We start from the raw sequence: 20,766 nt of genomic DNA, 5'->3' as shown, positions 1-20,766 counted from the left end.
TGGCTGGGTATATGGTCACTAACTGGACATCTCTCTGTGGCAAAGAATCTGGTCACTAACTGGACATTTCTCTGTGGCAGGGTATCGCGTCACGCACTGGACATCTGTCTGTGGCTGGGAATCTCGTCACTGACTGGACATCTCCCTGTGGCAGGGTATCTGGTCACTAAGTGGACATCTCCCTGTGGTTGGGTATCTGGTCACTGACTGGACATCTCTCTGTGGTAGGGTATCTGGTCACTGACTGGACATCTCTCTGTGGTTGGGAATCTGGTCACTGACTGGACATCTCTCTGTGCCAGGGGATCTGGTCACTAACTGGACATATCCCTGTGGCTGAGTATCTGGTCACTAACTGGAAATCTCCCTGTGGCAGTTTATCTGGTCACTAACTGGACATCTCCCTGTGGCTGGGCATCTCATCACTAACTGGACATCTCCCTGTGGATGGAGATCTGGCCACTAACTGGACATCTCTCTGTGGCTGGGTATCTGGTCACTGAATGGACATCTCTCTGTGGCAGGGTATCTGGTCACTAAATGGACATCTCCCAGTGGCAGGGTATCTGGTCACTAACTGGACATCTCCCTGTGGGTGGGTATCTGGTCACTAGCTGGACATCTCTCAGTGGCAGAGTATCTGGTCACTAACTGGACATCTCCCTGTGGCTGGGTATCTGGTCACTAACTGGACATCTCCCTGTGGCTGCGAATCTGGCAACTAACTGGACTTCTCCCTGTGGCAGTGGATCTGGTCAGTAAATGGACATCTCCCTGTGGCAGGGTATCTGGTCAGTAACTGGACATCTCCCTGTCGCAGGGTATCTGGTCATTAACTGGACATCTCCCAGTGGCAGGGTATCTGGTCACTAACTGGACATCTCCCTGTGGCAGGGTATCTGGCCACTAACCGGACATCTCTCTGTAGCAGGGTATCTGGTCACTAACTGGACATCTCTCTGTTGCAGGGTATCTGGTCACTGACTGGACATCTCCCTGTGGCTGAGTATCTGTTCACTAACTGGACATCTCTCTGTGGCAGGGTATCTGATCACTAACTGGACATCTCTCTGTGGCAGGGTATCTGGTCACTAACTGGAAATATCCCTGTGGCTGAGTACCTGGCCACTAACTGGACATCTCCCTGTGGCAGGGTATCGGGTCACTAACTGGACATCTCCCTGTGGCAGGGTATCTGGTCACTAACTGGACATCTCTCTGTGGCAGAGTATCTGGTCACTAACTGGACATCTCCCTGTGGCATGGTATCTCATCACTAACTGGACATCTCCCTGTGGATGGAGATCTGGTCACTAACTGGACATCTCCCTGTGGCGGCGGATCTGGTCACTTACTGGACATCTCCATGTGGCTGGGTATCTGGTCACTGACTGGACATCTCCCTGTGGCTGGAAATCTGGTCACTGACTGGACATCTCCCTGTGGCAGGGTATCGGGTCACTAACTGGACATCTCCCATTGGCAGGGTATCTGGTCACTGACTGGACATCTGCCTGTGGCTGGGTATCTGGTCACTGACTGGACATCTCCCTGTGGCAGGATATCGGGTCACTAACTGGATATCTCCCTGTGGTAGGGTATCTGGTCACTGACTGGACATCTCTCTGTGGCAGGGTATCTGGTCACTGACTGGACATCTCTCTGTGGCAGGGCATCTGGTCACCAACTGGACATTTCCCTGTGGCAATGTATCGAGTCACTGACTGGACATCTACCTCTGGCTGGGTAACTGGTCACTGACTGGACATCGCTCTGTGGCAGAGTATCTGGTCACTAACTGGATATCTCTCTGTGGCTGCGGATCTGGTCACTAACTGGACATCTCCCTGTGGCAGGGTATCTGGTCACTGACTGGACATGTCCCTGTGGCTGAGTATCTGGACACTGACTGGACATCTCCCTGTGGCAGGGAATCTGGTCACTAACTGGACATCTCTCTGTGGCAGGGTATCTGGTCACTAACTGGGCATGTCCCTGTGGCTGAGTATCTGGTCACTAACTGGACATCTCCCTGTGGTAGGGTATCTGGTCACTGACTGGACATCTCCCTGTGGCAGGGGATCTGGTCACTGACTGGACATCTCCCTGTGGCTGGGAATCTGGTCACTAACTGGACATCTCCCTGTGGCAGGCTATCTAGTCACTGACTGGACATCCCCCTGTGGCTGGGTATCTGGTCACTAACTGGACATCTCTCTGTGGCAGGGTATCTGGTCACTGAATGGATATCTCTCTGTGGCAGGGTGTCTGGTCACTGACTGAACATCTCTCTGTGGCAGGGTATCTGGTCATTGACTGGCCATCTCTCTGTGGCAGGGTATTTGGTCACTGACTGACCATCTCTCTGTGGCGGGGTATCTGGTCACTAACTGGACATGTCTCTGTGGCAGAGTATCTGGTCACTAACTGGACATCTCTCTGTGGCAGAGTATCTGGTCACTAACTGGACATGTCCCTGTGGCGGCGGATCTGGTCACTTACTGGAAATCTCCCTGTGGCTGGGTATCTGGTCACTGACAGGGCATCTCCCTGTGGATGGGAATCTGGTCACTGACTGGACATCTCCCTGTGGCAGGGTATCGAGTCACTAACTGGACATCTCCCTGTGGCAGGGTATCTGGTCACTGACTGGACATCTCTCTGTGGCAGGGGATCTGGTCACTGACTGGACATCTGTCTGTGGCTGGGAATCTCGTCACTGACTGGACATCTCCCTGTGGCAGGGGATCTGGTCACGAACTGGACATCTCCCTGTGGCTGGGTATCTGGTCACTAATTGGACATCTCTCTGTGGCAAAGTATCTGGTCACTAACTGGACATCTCTCTGTGGCAGGGTATCGGGTCATTCACTGGACATCTCTCTGTGGCCAAGAATCTGGTCACTGACTGGACATCTCGCTGTGGCAGGGTATCGGGACACTCACTGGACATCTCCCTGTGGCAGTGTATCTGGTGACTGACTGGAAATCTCTCTGTGGTAGGGTATCTGGTCACTGCCTGGACATCTCTCTGTGGTTGGGAATCTGGTCACTGACTGGACATCTCTCTGTGCCAGGGGATCTGGTCTGTAACTGGACATATCCCTGTGGCTGTGTATCTGGTCACTAACTGGACATCTCCCTGTGGCAGTTTATCTGGTCACTAACTGGACATCTCGCTGTGGCTGGGTATCTCATCACTAACTGGACATCTCCCTGTGGATGGAGATCTGGTCACTAACTGGACATCTCTCTGTGGCTGGGTATCTGGTCACTTACTGGACATCTCCCTGTGGCAGGGTATCTGGTCACGAACTGGACATCCCTCTGTGGCTGGGTATCTGGTCACTGAATGGACATCTCTCTGTGGCAGGGTATCTGGTCACTAAATGGACATCTCCCTGTGTCAGGGTATCTGGTCACTAACTGGACATCTCACTTTGGGTGGGTATCTGGTCACTACCTGGACATCTCCCTGTGGCAGGCTATCTAGTCACTGACTGGACATCTCCCTGTGGCAGGGGATCTGTTCTCTAACTTGACATCTCCCTGTCGCAGGGTACTGGTCACTGACTGGACATCTCCCTGTGGCAGGGTATCTGGTCACTAACTGGACATCTCTCTGTGGCAGAGTATCTGGTCACTGACTGGACATCTCTCTGTGGCAGAGTATCTGGTCACTAACTGGACATCTCCCTGTGGCTGGGTATCTGGTCACTAACTGGACATCTCCCTGTGGCTGCGGATCTGGCCACTAACTGGACTTCTCTCTGTGGCAGTGGATCTGGTCAGTAAATGGACATCTCCCTGTGGCAGGGTATCTGGTCAGTAACTGGACATCTCCGTGTCGCAGGGTATCTGGTCATTAACTGGACATCTCCCTGTGGCAGGGTATCTGGTCTCTAACTGGACATCTCCCTGTGGCAGGGTATCTGGCCACTAACCGGACATCTATCTGTAGCAGGGTATCTGGTCACTAACTGGACATCTCTCTGTGGCAGAGTATCTGGTCACTAACTGGACATCTCTCTGTTGCAGGGTATCTGGTCACTGACTGGACATCTCCCTGTGGCTGAGTATCTGTTCACTAACTGGACATCTCTCTGTGGCAGGGTATCTGGTCACTAACTGGAAATATCCCTGTGGCTGAGTACCTGGCCACTAACTGGACATCTCCCTGTGGCAGGGTATCGGGTCACTAACTGGACATCTCCCTGTGGCAGGGTATCTGGTCGCTACCTGGACATTTCCCTGTGGCAATGTATCTAGTCACGGACTGGACATCTCCCTGTGGCTGGGTAACTGGTCACTGACTGGACATCGCTCTGTGGCAGAGTATCTGGTCACTAACTGGACATCTCTCTGTGGCTGCGGATCTGGTCACTAACTGGACATCTCCCTGTGGCAGGGTATCTGGTCACTGACTGGACATGTCCCTGTGGCTGAGTATCTGGACACTGACTGGACATCTCCCTGTGGCAGGGAATCTGGTCACTAACTGGACATCTCTCTGTGGCAGGGTATCTGGTCACTAACTGTACATGTCCCTGTGGCTGAGTATCTGGTCACTAACAGGACATCTCCCTGTGGCAGGGTATCTGGTCACTGACTGGACATCTCCCTGTGGCAGGGGATCTGGTCACTGACTGGACATCTCCCTGTGGCTGGGAATCTGGTCACTAACTGGACATCTCCCTGTGGCTGGGTATCTAGTCACGAACTGGACATCTCTCTGTGGCAGGGTATCTGGTCACTGACTGGACATCTCTGTGTGGCAGGGTATCTGGTCACTAACTGGACATCTCTCTGTGGCTGGGTATTTGGTCACTGACTTGAAATCTGTCTGCGGCTGGGTATCTGGTCACTGACTGGACATCTCCCTGTGGCTGGGTATCTGGTCACTAACTGGACATCTCTCTGTGGCAGGGTATCTGGTCACTGAATGGACATCTCTCTGTGGCAGGGTATTTGGTCACTGACTGACCATCTCTCTGTGGCTGGGTATCTGGTCACTAACTGGACATGTCTCTGTGGCAGAGTATCTGGCCACTAACAGGACATCTCTCTGTGGCAGAGTATCTGGTCACTAACTGGACATGTCCCTGTGGCTGGGAATCTGGTCACTAACTGGACATCTCCCTGTGGCGGCAGATCTGGTCACTTACTGGACATCTCCCTGTGGCTGGGTATCTGGTCACTGACAGGACATCTCCCTGTGGCTGGGAATCTGGTCACTGACTGGACATCTCCCTGTGGCAGGGTATCGGGTCACTAACTGGACATCTCCCTGTGGCAGGGTATCTGGTCACTGACTGGACATCTCTCTGTGGCAGGGGATCTGGTCACTGACTGGACATCTGTCTGTGGCTGGGAATTTCATCACTGACTGGACATCTCCCTGTGGCAGGGTATCTGGTCACTAACTGGACATCTCCCTGTGGCTGGGTATCAGGTCACTAACTGGACATCTCTCTGTGGCAAAGTATCTGGTCACTAACTGGACGTCTCTCTGTGGCAGGGTATCGGGTCATTCACTGGACATCTGTCTGTGGCTGGGAATCTCGTCACTGACTGGACATCTCCCTGTGGCAGGGGATCTGGTCACTAACTAGACATCCCTCTGTGGCTGGGTATCTGGTCACTGAATGGACATCTCTCTGTGGCAGGGTATCTGGTCACTAAATGGACATCTCCCTGTGGCTGGGTATCTGATCACTAACTGGACATCTCCCTGTGGTTGGGTATCTAGTCACTAACTGGACATCTCCCTGTGGTTGGGTATCTGATCACTAACTGGACATCTCCCTGTGGTTGGGTATCTAGTCACTAACTGGACATCGCTCTGTGGCCAAGAATCTGGTCACTGACTGGACATCTCCCTGTGGCAGGGTATCGGGTCACTCACTGGACATCTCCCTGTGGCTGGGTATCTGATCACTAACTGGACATCTCCCTGTGGTTGGGTATCTGATCACTAACTGGACATCTCCCTGTGGTTGGGTATCTAGTCACTAACTAGACATCCCTCTGTGGCTGGGTATCTGGTCACTAACTGGACATCTCCCTGTGGCTGGGTATCTGATCACTAACTGGACATCTCCCTGTGGTTGGGTATCTAGTCACTAACTGGACATCGCTCTGTGGCCAAGAATCTGGTCACTGACTGGACATCTCCCTGTGGCAGGGTATCGGGTCACTGACTGGACATCTCTCTGTGGTTGGGAATCTGGTCACTGACTGGTCATCTCTCTGTGGCAGTTAATCTGGTCACTAACTGGACATCTCCCTGTGGCAGTTAATCTGGTCACTAACTGGACATCTCCCTGTGGATGTAGATCTGGTCACTGACTGGACATCTCTCTGTGGCTGGGTATCTGGTCTCTAACTGGACATCCCTCTGTGGCTGGGTATCTGGTCACTGAATGGACATCTCTCTGTGGCAGGGTATCTGGTCACTAACTGGACATCCCTCTGTGGCTGGGTATCTGTTCACTGAATGGACATCTCTCTGTGGCAGGGTATCTGGTCACTAACTGGACATCCCTCTGTGGCTGGGTATCTGGTCACTAACTGGACATCCCTCTGTGGATGGGTATCTGGTCACTAACTGGACATCTCTCTGTGGCAGGGTATCTGGTCACTGACTGGACATCTCCCTGTGGCAGGGTATCTGGTCACTAACTGGACATCTCTCTGTGGCAGGGTATCTGGTCACTAACTGGACATCCCTCTGTGGATGGGTATCTGGTCACTGACTGGACAACTCTCTGTGGCAGGGTATCTGGTCACTAACTGGACATCTCTCTGTGGCAGGGTATCTGGTCACTGACTGGACATCTCCCTGTGGCAGGGTATCTGGTCACTAACTGGACATCTCTCTGTGGCAGGGTATCTGGTCACTAACTGGACATCCCTCTGTGGATGGGTATCTGGTCACTGACTGGACAACTCTCTGTGGATGGGTATCTGGTTACTAACTAGACATCCCTCTGTGGCTGGGTATCTGGTCACTGAATGGACATCTCTCTGTGGCAGGGTATCTGGTCACTAAATGGACATCTCCCTGTGGCAGGGTATCTGGTCACTAACTGGACATCTCACTTTGGTTGGGTATCTGGTCACTAGCTGGACATCTCCCTGTGGCAGGCTATCTAGTCACTGACTGGACATCTCCCTGTGGAAGTGGATCTGTTCTCTAACTGGACATCTCTCTGTCGCAGGGTATCTGGTCACTGACTGGAAATCTCCCTGTGGCAGGTTATCTGGTCACTAACTGGACATCTCTCTGTGGCAGAGTATCTGGTCACTAACTGGACATCTCCCTGTGGCTGGTTATCTGGTCACTAACTGGACATCTCCCTGTGGCTGCGGATCTGGCCACTAACTGCACTTCTCTCTGTGGCAGTGGATCTGGTCAGTAAATGGACATCTCCCTGTGGCAGGGTATCTGGTCAGTAACTGGACATCTCCCTGTCGCAGGGTATCTGGTCATTAACAGGACATCTCCCTGTGGCAGGGTATCAGTTCACTAACTGGACATCTCCCTGAGTCAGGGTATCTGGCCACTAACCGGACATCTGTCTGTAGCAGCGTATCTGGTCACTAACTGGACATCTCTCTGTGGCAGGGTATCTGGTCACTAACTGGACATCTCTCTGTTGCAGGGTATCTGGTCACTGACTGGACATCTCCCTGTGGCTGAGTATCTGTTCACTAACTGGACATCTCTCTGTGGCAGGGTATCTGATCACTAACTGGACATCTCTCTGTGGCAGGGTATCTGCTCACTAACTGGACATATCCCTGTGGCTGAGTACCTGGCCACTAACTGGACATCTCCCTGTGGCAGGGTATCAGGTCACTAACTGGACATCTCCCTGTGGCAGGGTATCTGGTCACTAACTGGACATCTCTCTGTGGCAGAGTATCTGGTCACTAACTGGACATCTCCCTGTGGCTGGGTATCTCATCACTAACTGGACATCTCCCTGTGGATGGAGATCTGGTCACTAACTGGACATCTCCCTGTGGCGGCGGATCTGGTCACTTACTGGACATCTCCATGTGGCTGGGTATCTGGTCACTGACTGGACATCTCCCTGTGGCTGGGAATCTAGTCACTGTCTGGACATCTCCCTGTGGCAGGGTATCGGTTCACTAACTGGACATTTCCCTGTGGCAATGTATCTAGTCACGGACTGGACATCTCCCTGTGGCTGGGTAACTGGTCACTGACTGGACATCGCTCTGTGGCAGAGTATCTGGTCACTAACTGGACATCTCTCTGTGGCTGCGGATCTGGTCACTAACTGGACATCTCCCTGTGGCAGGGTATCTGGTCACTGACTGGACATGTCCCTGTGGCTGAGTATCTGGACACTGACTGGACATCTCCCTGTGGCAGGGAATCTGGTCACTAACTGGACATCTCTCTGTGGCAGGGTATCTGGTCACTAACTGTACATGTCCCTGTGGCTGAGTATCTGGTCACTAACAGGACATCTCCCTGTGGCAGGGTATCTGGTCACTGACTGGACATCTCCCTGTGGCAGGGGATCTGGTCACTGACTGGACATCTCCCTGTGGCTGGGAATCTGGTCACTAACTGGACATCTCCCTGTGGCTGGGTATCTAGTCACGAACTGGACATCTCTCTGTGGCAGGGTATCTGGTCACTGACTGGACATCTCTGTGTGGCAGGGTATCTGGTCACTAACTGGACATCTCTCTGTGGCTGGGTATTTGGTCACTGACTTGAAATCTGTCTGCGGCTGGGTATCTGGTCACTGACTGGACATCTCCCTGTGGCTGGGTATCTGGTCACTAACTGGACATCTCTCTGTGGCAGGGTATCTGGTCACTGAATGGACATCTCTCTGTGGCAGGGTATTTGGTCACTGACTGACCATCTCTCTGTGGCTGGGTATCTGGTCACTAACTGGACATGTCTCTGTGGCAGAGTATCTGGCCACTAACAGGACATCTCTCTGTGGCAGAGTATCTGGTCACTAACTGGACATGTCCCTGTGGCTGGGAATCTGGTCACTAACTGGACATCTCCCTGTGGCGGCAGATCTGGTCACTTACTGGACATCTCCCTGTGGCTGGGTATCTGGTCACTGACAGGACATCTCCCTGTGGCTGGGAATCTGGTCACTGACTGGACATCTCCCTGTGGCAGGGTATCGGGTCACTAACTGGACATCTCCCTGTGGCAGGGTATCTGGTCACTGACTGGACATCTCTCTGTGGCAGGGGATCTGGTCACTGACTGGACATCTGTCTGTGGCTGGGAATTTCATCACTGACTGGACATCTCCCTGTGGCAGGGTATCTGGTCACTAACTGGACATCTCCCTGTGGCTGGGTATCAGGTCACTAACTGGACATCTCTCTGTGGCAAAGTATCTGGTCACTAACTGGACGTCTCTCTGTGGCAGGGTATCGGGTCATTCACTGGACATCTGTCTGTGGCTGGGAATCTCGTCACTGACTGGACATCTCCCTGTGGCAGGGGATCTGGTCACTAACTAGACATCCCTCTGTGGCTGGGTATCTGGTCACTGAATGGACATCTCTCTGTGGCAGGGTATCTGGTCACTAAATGGACATCTCCCTGTGGCTGGGTATCTGATCACTAACTGGACATCTCCCTGTGGTTGGGTATCTAGTCACTAACTGGACATCTCCCTGTGGTTGGGTATCTGATCACTAACTGGACATCTCCCTGTGGTTGGGTATCTAGTCACTAACTGGACATCGCTCTGTGGCCAAGAATCTGGTCACTGACTGGACATCTCCCTGTGGCAGGGTATCGGGTCACTCACTGGACATCTCCCTGTGGCTGGGTATCTGATCACTAACTGGACATCTCCCTGTGGTTGGGTATCTGATCACTAACTGGACATCTCCCTGTGGTTGGGTATCTAGTCACTAACTAGACATCCCTCTGTGGCTGGGTATCTGGTCACTAACTGGACATCTCCCTGTGGCTGGGTATCTGATCACTAACTGGACATCTCCCTGTGGTTGGGTATCTAGTCACTAACTGGACATCGCTCTGTGGCCAAGAATCTGGTCACTGACTGGACATCTCCCTGTGGCAGGGTATCGGGTCACTGACTGGACATCTCTCTGTGGTTGGGAATCTGGTCACTGACTGGTCATCTCTCTGTGGCAGTTAATCTGGTCACTAACTGGACATCTCCCTGTGGCAGTTAATCTGGTCACTAACTGGACATCTCCCTGTGGATGTAGATCTGGTCACTGACTGGACATCTCTCTGTGGCTGGGTATCTGGTCTCTAACTGGACATCCCTCTGTGGCTGGGTATCTGGTCACTGAATGGACATCTCTCTGTGGCAGGGTATCTGGTCACTAACTGGACATCCCTCTGTGGCTGGGTATCTGTTCACTGAATGGACATCTCTCTGTGGCAGGGTATCTGGTCACTAACTGGACATCCCTCTGTGGCTGGGTATCTGGTCACTAACTGGACATCCCTCTGTGGATGGGTATCTGGTCACTAACTGGACATCTCTCTGTGGCAGGGTATCTGGTCACTGACTGGACATCTCCCTGTGGCAGGGTATCTGGTCACTAACTGGACATCTCTCTGTGGCAGGGTATCTGGTCACTAACTGGACATCCCTCTGTGGATGGGTATCTGGTCACTGACTGGACAACTCTCTGTGGCAGGGTATCTGGTCACTAACTGGACATCTCTCTGTGGCAGGGTATCTGGTCACTGACTGGACATCTCCCTGTGGCAGGGTATCTGGTCACTAACTGGACATCTCTCTGTGGCAGGGTATCTGGTCACTAACTGGACATCCCTCTGTGGATGGGTATCTGGTCACTGACTGGACAACTCTCTGTGGATGGGTATCTGGTTACTAACTAGACATCCCTCTGTGGCTGGGTATCTGGTCACTGAATGGACATCTCTCTGTGGCAGGGTATCTGGTCACTAAATGGACATCTCCCTGTGGCAGGGTATCTGGTCACTAACTGGACATCTCACTTTGGTTGGGTATCTGGTCACTAGCTGGACATCTCCCTGTGGCAGGCTATCTAGTCACTGACTGGACATCTCCCTGTGGAAGTGGATCTGTTCTCTAACTGGACATCTCTCTGTCGCAGGGTATCTGGTCACTGACTGGAAATCTCCCTGTGGCAGGTTATCTGGTCACTAACTGGACATCTCTCTGTGGCAGAGTATCTGGTCACTAACTGGACATCTCCCTGTGGCTGGGTATCTGGTCACTAACTGGACATCTCCCTGTGGCTGCGGATCTGGCCACTAACTGCACTTCTCTCTGTGGCAGTGGATCTGGTCAGTAAATGGACATCTCCCTGTGGCAGGGTATCTGGTCAGTAACTGGACATCTCCCTGTCGCAGGGTATCTGGTCATTAACAGGACATCTCCCTGTGGCAGGGTATCAGTTCACTAACTGGACATCTCCCTGAGTCAGGGTATCTGGCCACTAACCGGACATCTGTCTGTAGCAGCGTATCTGGTCACTAACTGGACATCTCTCTGTGGCAGGGTATCTGGTCACTAACTGGACATCTCTCTGTTGCAGGGTATCTGGTCACTGACTGGACATCTCCCTGTGGCTGAGTATCTGTTCACTAACTGGACATCTCTCTGTGGCAGGGTATCTGATCACTAACTGGACATCTCTCTGTGGCAGGGTATCTGCTCACTAACTGGACATATCCCTGTGGCTGAGTACCTGGCCACTAACTGGACATCTCCCTGTGGCAGGGTATCAGGTCACTAACTGGACATCTCCCTGTGGCAGGGTATCTGGTCACTAACTGGACATCTCTCTGTGGCAGAGTATCTGGTCACTAACTGGACATCTCCCTGTGGCTGGGTATCTCATCACTAACTGGACATCTCCCTGTGGATGGAGATCTGGTCACTAACTGGACATCTCCCTGTGGCGGCGGATCTGGTCACTTACTGGACATCTCCATGTGGCTGGGTATCTGGTCACTGACTGGACATCTCCCTGTGGCTGGGAATCTAGTCACTGTCTGGACATCTCCCTGTGGCAGGGTATCGGTTCACTAACTGGACATCTGCCTGTGGCTGTGTATCTGGTCACCGACTGGACATCTCCCTGTCGCAGGGTATCTGGTCATTAACTGGACATCTCCCTGTGGCAGGGTATCTGGTCTCTAACTGGACATCTCCCTGTGGCAGGGTATCGGGTCACTAACTGGACATCTGCCTGTGGCAGAGTATCTGGTCACTAACTGGACATCTCCCTGTGGCTGTGTATCTGGTCACCGACTGGACATCTCCCTGTGGCAGGGTATCTGGTCATTAACTGGACATCTCCCTGTGGCAGGGTATCTGGTCTCTAACTGGACATCTCCCTGTGGCTGGGTATCTGGCCAGTAACCGGACATCTCTCTGTAGAAGGGTATCTGGTCACTAACTGGACATCTCTCTGTGGCAGGGTATCTGGTCACTAACTGGACATCTCTCTGTTGCAGGGTATCTGGTCACTGACTGGACATCTCCCTGTGGCTGAGTATCTGTTCACTAACTGGACATCTCTCTGTGGCAGGGTATCTGATCATTAACTGGAAATATCCCTGTGGCTGAGTACCTGGCCACTAACTGGACATCTCCCTGTGGCAGGGTATCTGGTCACTACCTGGAAATATCCCTGTGGCTGAGTACCTGGTCACTAACTGGACATCTCCGTGTGGCAGGGTATCGGGTCACTAACTGGACATCTCCCTGTGGCAGGGTATCTGGTCACTAACTGGACATTTCCCTGTGGCAATGTATCTAGTCACGGACTGGACATCTCCCTATGGCTGGGTAACTGGTCACTGACTGGACATCGCTCTGTGGCAGAGTATCTGGTCACTAACTGGTCATCTCCCTGTGGCTGCGGATCTGGTCACTAACTGGACATCTCCCTGTGGCAGGGTATCTGGTCACTAACAGGACATCTCCCTGTGGCAGGGTATCTGGTCACTGACTGGACATCTCCTTGTGGCAGGGGATCTGGTCACTGACTGGACATCTCCCTGTGGCTGGGAATCTGGTCACTAACTGGACATCTCCCTGTGGCTGGGTATCTAGTCACGAACTGGACATCTCTCTGTGGCAGGGTATCTGGTCACTGACTGGACATCTCTCTGTGGCAGGGTATCTGGTCACTAACTGGACATCTCTCTGTGGCTGGGTATTTGGTCACTGACTTGAAATCTGTCTGCGGCTGGGTATCTGGTCACTGACTGGACATCTCCCTGTGGCTGGGTATCTGGTCACTAACTGGATATCTCCCTGTGGTAGGGTATCTGGTCACTGACTGGACATCTCTCTGTGGCAGGGTATCTGGTCACTGACTGGACATCTCTCTGTGGCAGGGCATCTGGTCACCAACTGGACATTTCCCTGTGGCAATGTATCGAGTCACTGACTGGACATCTACCTCTGGCTGGGTAACTGGTCACTGACTGGACATCGCTCTGTGGCAGAGTATCTGGTCACTAACTGGACATCTCTCTGTGGCTGCGGATCTGGTCACTAACTGGACATCTCCCTGTGGCAGGGTATCTGGTCACTGACTGGACATGTCCCTGTGGCTGAGTATCTGGACACTGACTTGACATCTCCCTGTGGCAGGGAATCTGGTCACTAACTGGACATCTCTCTGTGGCAGGGTATCTGGTCACTAACTGGGCATGTCCCTGTGGCTGAGTATCTGGTCACTAACTGGACATCTCCCTGTGGTAGGGTATCTGGTCACTGACTGGACATCTCCCTGTGGCAGGGGATCTGGTCACTGACTGGACATCTCCCTGTGGCTGGGAATCTGGTCACTAACTGGACATCTCCCTGTGGCAGGCTATCTAGTCACTGACTGGACATCCCCCTGTGGCTGGGTATCTGGTCACTAACTGGACATCTCTCTGTGGCAGGGTATCTGGTCACTGAATGGATATCTCTCTGTGGCAGGGTGTCTGGTCACTGACTGAACATCTCTCTGTGGCAGGGTATCTGGTCATTGACTGGCCATCTCTCTGTGGCAGGGTATTTGGTCACTGACTGACCATCTCTCTGTGGCGGGGTATCTGGTCACTAACTGGACATGTCTCTGTGGCAGAGTATCTGGTCACTAACTGGACATCTCTCTGTGGCAGAGTATCTGGTCACTAACTGGACATGTCCCTGTGGCTGTGTATCTGGTCACTAACTGGACATCTCCCTGTGGCGGCGGATCTGGTCACTTACTGGAAATCTCCCTGTGGCTGGGTATCTGGTCACTGACAGGGCATCTCCCTGTGGATGGGAATCTGGTCACTGACTGGACATCTCCCTGTGGCAGGGTATCGAGTCACTAACTGGACATCTCCCTGTGGCTGTGTATCTGGTCACCGACTGGACATCTCCCTGTCGCAGGGTATCTGGTCATTAACTGGACATCTCCCTGTGGCAGGGTATCTGGTCTCTAACTGGACATCTCCCTGTGGCAGGGTATCGGGTCACTAACTGGACATCTGCCTGTGGCAGAGTATCTGGTCACTAACTGGACATCTCCCTGTGGCAGGGTATCTGGTCATTAACTGGACATCTCCCTGTGGCAGGGTATCTGGTCTCTAACTGGACATCTCCCTGTGGCTGGGTATCTGGCCAGTAACCGGACATCTCTCTGTAGAAGGGTATCTGGTCACTAACTGGACATCTCTCTGTGGCAGGGTATCTGGTCACTAACTGGACATCTCTCTGTTGCAGGGTATCTGGTCACTGACTGGACATCTCCCTGTGGCTGAGTATCTGTTCACTAACTGGACATCTCTCTGTGGCAGGGTATCTGATCATTAACTGGAAATATCCCTGTGGCTGAGTACCTGGCCACTAACTGGACATCTCCCTGTGGCAGGGTATCTGGTCACTACCTGGAAATATCCCTGTGGCTGAGTACCTGGTCACTAACTGGACATCTCCGTGTGGCAGGGTATCGGGTCACTAACTGGACATCTCCCTGTGGCAGGGTATCTGGTCACTAACTGGACATTTCCCTGTGGCAATGTATCTAGTCACGGACTGGACATATCCCTATGGCTGGGTAACTGGTCACTGACTGGACATCGCTCTGTGGCAGAGTATCTGGTCACTAACTGGTCATCTCCCTGTGGCTGCGGATCTGGTCACTAACTGGACATCTCCCTGTGGCAGGGTATCTGGTCACTAACAGGACATCTCCCTGTGGCAGGGTATCTGGTCACTGACTGGACATCTCCTTGTGGCAGGGGATCTGGTCACTGACTGGACATCTCCCTGTGGCTGGGAATCTGGTCACTAACTGGACATCTGCCTGTGGCTGGGTATCTAGTCACGAACTGGACATCTCTCTGTGGCAGGGTATCTGGTCACTGACTGGACATCTCTCTGTGGCAGGGTATCTGGTCACTAACTGGACATCTCTCTGTGGCTGGGTATTTGGTCACTGACTTGAAATCTGTCTGCGGCTGGGTATCTGGTCACTGACTGGACATCTCCCTGTGGCTGGGTATCTGGTCACTAACTGGACCTCTCCCTGTGGCTGGGTATCTGGTCACTAACTGGATATCTCCCTGTGGTAGGGTATCTGGTCACTGACTGGACATCTCTCTGTGGCAGGGTATCTGGTCACTGACTGGACATCTCTCTGTGGCAGGGCATCTGGTCACCAACTGGACATTTCCCTGTGGCAATGTATCGAGTCACTGACTGGACATCTACCTCTGGCTGGGTAACTGGTCACTGACTGGACATCGCTCTGTGGCAGAGTATCTGGTCACTAACTGGACATCTCTCTTTGGCTGCGGATCTGGTCACTAACTGGACATCTCCCTGTGGCAGGGTATCTGGTCACTGACTGGACATGTCCCTGTGGCTGAGTATCTGGACACTGACTTGACATCTCCCTGTGGCAGGGAATCTGGTCACTAACTGGACATCTCTCTGTGGCAGGGTATCTGGTCACTAACTGGGCATGTCCCTGTGGCTGAGTATCTGGTCGCTAACTGGACATCTCCCTGTGGTAGGGTATCTGGTCACTGACTGGACATCTCCCTGTGGCAGGGGATCTGGTCACTGACTGGACATCTCCCTGTGGCTGGGAATCTGGTCACTAACTGGACATCTCCCTGTGGCAGGCTATCTAGTCACTGACTGGACATCCCCCTGTGGCTGGGTATCTGGTCACTAACTGGACATCTCTCTGTGGCAGGGTATCTGGTCACTGAATGGATATCTCTCTGTGGCAGGGTGTCTGGTCACTGACTGAACATCTCTCTGTGGCAGGGTATCTGGTCATTGACTGGCCATCTCTCTGTGGCAGGGTATTTGGTCACTGACTGACCATCTCTCTGTGGCGGGGTATCTGGTCACTAACTGGACATGTCTCTGTGGCAGAGTATCTGGTCACTAACTGGACATCTCTCTGTGGCAGAGTATCTGGTCACTAACTGGACATGTCCCTGTGGCTGTGTATCTGGTCACTAACTGGACATCTCCCTGTGGCGGCGGATCTGGTCACTTACTGGAAATCTCCCTGTGGCTGGGTATCTGGTCACTGACAGGGCATCTCCCTGTGGATGGGAATCTGGTCACTGACTGGACATCTCCCTGTGGCAGGGTATCGAGTCACTAACTGGACATCTCCCTGTGGCAGGGTATCTGGTCACTGACTGGACATCTCTCTGTGGCAGGGGATCTGGTCACTGACTGGACATCTGTCTGTGGCTGGGAATCTCGTCACTGACTGGACATCTCCCTGTGGCAGGGGATCTGGTCACGAACTGGACATCTCCCTGTGGCTGGGTATCTGGTCACTAACTGGACATCTCTCTGTGGCAAAGTATCTGGTCACTAACTGGACATCTCTCTGTGGCAGGGTATCGGGTCATTCACTGGACATCTCTCTGTGGCCAAGAATCTGGTCACTGACTGGACATCTCCCTGTGGCAGGGTATCGGGACACTCACTGGACATCTCCCTGTGGCAGTGTATCTGGTGACTGACTGGACATCTCTCTGTGGTAGGGTATCTGGTCACTGACTGGACATCTCTCTGTGCCAGGGGATCTGGTCTGTAACTGGACATATCCCTGTGGCTGTGTATCTGGTCACTAACTGGACATCTCCCTGTGGCAGTTTATCTGGTCACTAACTGGACATCTCGCTGTGGCTGGGTATCTCATCACTAACTGGACATCTCCCTGTGGATGGAGATCTGGTCACTAACTGGACATCTCTCTGTGGCTGGGTATCTGGTCACTTACTGGACATCTCCCTGTGGCAGGGTATCTGGTCACGAACTGGACATCCCTCTGTGGCTGGGTATCTGGTCACTGAATGGACATCTCTCTGTGGCAGGGTATCTGGTCACTAAATGGACATCTCCCTGTGTCAGGGTATCTGGTCACTAACTGGATATCTCACTTTGGGTGGGTATCTGGTCACTAGCTGGACATCTCCCTGTGGCAGGCTATCTAGTCACTGACTGGACATCTCCCTGTGGCAGGGGATCTGTTCTCTAACTTGACATCTCCCTGTCGCAGGGTACTGGTCACTGACTGGACATCTCCCTGTGGCAGGGTATCTGGTCACTAACTGGACATCTCTCTGTGGCAGAGTATCTGGTCACTGACTGGACATCTCTCTGTGGCAGAGTATCTGGTCACTAACTGGACATCTCCCTGTGGCTGGGTATCTGGTCACTAACTGGACATCTCCCTGTGGCTGCGGATCTGGCCACTAACTGGACTTCTCTCTGTGGCAGTGGATCTGGTCAGTAAATGGACATCTCCCTCTGGCAGGGTATCTGGTCAGTAACTGGACATCTCCGTGTCGCAGGGTATCTGGTCATTAACTGGACATCTCCCTGTGGCAGGGTATCTGGTCTCTAACTGGACATCTCCCTGTGGCAGGGTATCTGGCCACTAACCGGACATCTATCTGTAGCAGGGTATCTGGTCACTAACTGGACATCTCTCTGTGGCAGGGTATCTGGTCACTAACTGGACATCTCTCTGTTGCAGGGTATCTGGTCACTGACTGGACATCTCCCTGTGGCTGAGTATCTGTTCACTAACTGGACATCTCTCTGTGGCAGGGTATCTGGTCACTAACTGGAAATATCCCTGTGGCTGAGTACCTGGCCACTAACTGGACATCTCCCTGTGGCAGGGTATCGGGTCACTAACTGGACATCTCCCTGTGGCAGGGTATCTGGTCGCTACCTGGACATTTCCCTGTGGCAATGTATCTAGTCACGGACTGGACATCTCCCTGTGGCTGGGTAACTGGTCACTGACTGGACATCGCTCTGTGGCAGGGTATCTGGTCACTGACTGGACATCTCTCTGTGGCAGGGCATCTGGTCACCAACTGGACATTTCCCTGTGGCAATGTATCGAGTCACTGACTGGACATCTACCTCTGGCTGGGTAACTGGTCACTGACTGGACATCGCTCTGTGGCAGAGTATCTGGTCACTAACTGGACATCTCTCTGTGGCTGCGGATCTGGTCACTAACTGGACATCTCCCTGTGGCAGGGTATCAGGTCACTGACTGGGCATGTCCCTGTGGCTGAGTATCTGGACACTGACTTGACATCTCCCTGTGGCAGGGAATCTGGTCACTAACTGGACATCTCTCTGTGGCAGGGTATCTGGTCACTAACTGGGCATGTCCCTGTGGCTGAGTATCTGGTCACTAACTGGACATCTCCCTGTGGTAGGGTATCTGGTCACTGACTGGACATCTCCCTGTGGCAGGGGATCTGGTCACTGACTGGACATCTCCCTGTGGCTGAGAATCTGGTCACTAACTGGACATCTCCCTGTGGCAGGCTATCTAGTCACTGACTGGACATCCCCCTGTGGCTGGGTATCTGGTCACTAACTGGACATCTCTCTGTGGCAGGGTATCTGGTCACTGAATGGATATCTCTCTGTGGCAGGGTGTCTGGTCACTGACTGAACATCTCTCTGTGGCAGGGTATCTGGTCATTGACTGGCCATCTCTCTGTGGCAGGGTATTTGGTCACTGACTGACCATCTCTCTGTGGCGGGGTATCTGGTCACTAACTGGACATGTCTCTGTGGCAGAGTATCTGGTCACTAACTGGACATCTCTCTGTGGCAGAGTATCTGGTCACTAACTGGACATGTCCCTGTGGCTGTGTATCTGGTCACTAACTGGACATCTCCCTGTGGCGGCGGATCTGGTCACTTACTGGAAATCTCCCTGTGGCTGGGTATCTGGTCACTGACAGGGCATCTCCCTGTGGATGGGAATCTGGTCACTGACTGGACATCTCCCTGTGGCAGGGTATCGAGTCACTAACTGGACATCTCCCTGTGGCAGGGTATCTGGTCACTGACTGGACATCTCTCTGTGGCAGGGGATCTGGTCACTGACTGGACATCTGTCTGTGGCTGGGAATCTCGTCACTGACTGGACATCTCCCTGTGGCAGGGGATCTGGTCACGAACTGGACATCTCCCTGTGGCTGGGTATCTGGTCACTAACTGGACATCTCTCTGTGGCAAAGTATCTGGTCACTAACTGGACATCTCTCTGTGGCAGGGTATCGGGTCATTCACTGGACATCTCTCTGTGGCCAAGAATCTGGTCACTGACCGGACATCTCCCTGTGGCAGGGTATCGGGACACTCACTGGACATCTCCCTGTGGCAGTGTATCTGGTGACTGACTGGACATCTCTCTGTGGTAGGGTATCTGGTCACTGACTGGACATCTCTCTGTGCCAGGGGATCTGGTCTGTAACTGGACATATCCCTGTGGCTGTGTATCTGGTCACTAACTGGACATCTCCCTGTGGCAGTTTATCTGGTCACTAACTGGACATCTCGCTGTGGCTGGGTATCTCATCACTAACTGGACATCTCCCTGTGGATGGAGATCTGGTCACTAACTGGACATCTCTCTGTGGCTGGGTATCTGGTCACTTACTGGACATCTCCCTGTGGCAGGGTATCTGGTCACGAACTGGACATCCCTCTGTGGCTGGGTATCTGGTCACTGAATGGACATCTCTCTGTGGCAGGGTATCTGGTCACTAAATGGACATCTCCCTGTGTCAGGGTATCTGGTCACTAACTGGACATCTCAGTTTGGGTGGGTATCTGGTCACTAGCTGGACATCTCCCTGTGGCAGGCTATCTAGTCACTGACTGGACATCTCCCTGTGGCAGGGGATCTGTTCTCTAACTTGACATCTCCCTGTCGCAGGGTACTGGTCACTGACTGGACATCTCCCTGTGGCAGGGTATCTGGTCACTAACTGGACATCTCTCTGTGGCAGAGTATCTGGTCACTGACTGGACATCTCTCTGTGGCAGAGTATCTGGTCACTAACTGGACATCTCCCTGTGGCTGGGTATCTGGTCACTAACTGGACATCTCCCTGTGGCTGCGGATCTGGCCACTAACTGGACTTCTCTCTGTGGCAGTGGATCTGGTCAGTAAATGGACATCTCCCTCTGGCAGGGTATCTGGTCAGTAACTGGACATCTCCGTGTCGCAGGGTATCTGGTCATTAACTGGACATCTCCCTGTGGCAGGGTATCTGGTCTCTAACTGGACATCTCCCTGTGGCAGGGTATCTGGCCACTAACCGGACATCTATCTGTAGCAGGGTATCTGGTCACTAACTGGACATCTCTCTGTGGCAGGGTATCTGGTCACTAACTGGACATCTCTCTGTTGCAGGGTATC

General features: G+C 52.9%; 1 protein-coding gene across 2 annotated transcripts in view; it reads right to left on the bottom strand.

Moving 5' to 3' along the window:
* LOC140420708 (metabotropic glutamate receptor 1-like) overlaps positions 1–20,766 on the bottom strand; it is a 912,336-nt gene that overhangs the window by 644,620 nt on the left and 246,950 nt on the right. The window lies entirely within an intron of this gene.

The sequence above is a fragment of the Scyliorhinus torazame genome, chromosome 1 (genome assembly GCF_047496885.1).
Source record: "Scyliorhinus torazame isolate Kashiwa2021f chromosome 1, sScyTor2.1, whole genome shotgun sequence".
In the NCBI taxonomy this organism is placed as follows: Eukaryota; Metazoa; Chordata; class Chondrichthyes; order Carcharhiniformes; family Scyliorhinidae; genus Scyliorhinus; species Scyliorhinus torazame.
This window is presented reverse-complemented; position numbering and strand designations above follow the sequence as displayed.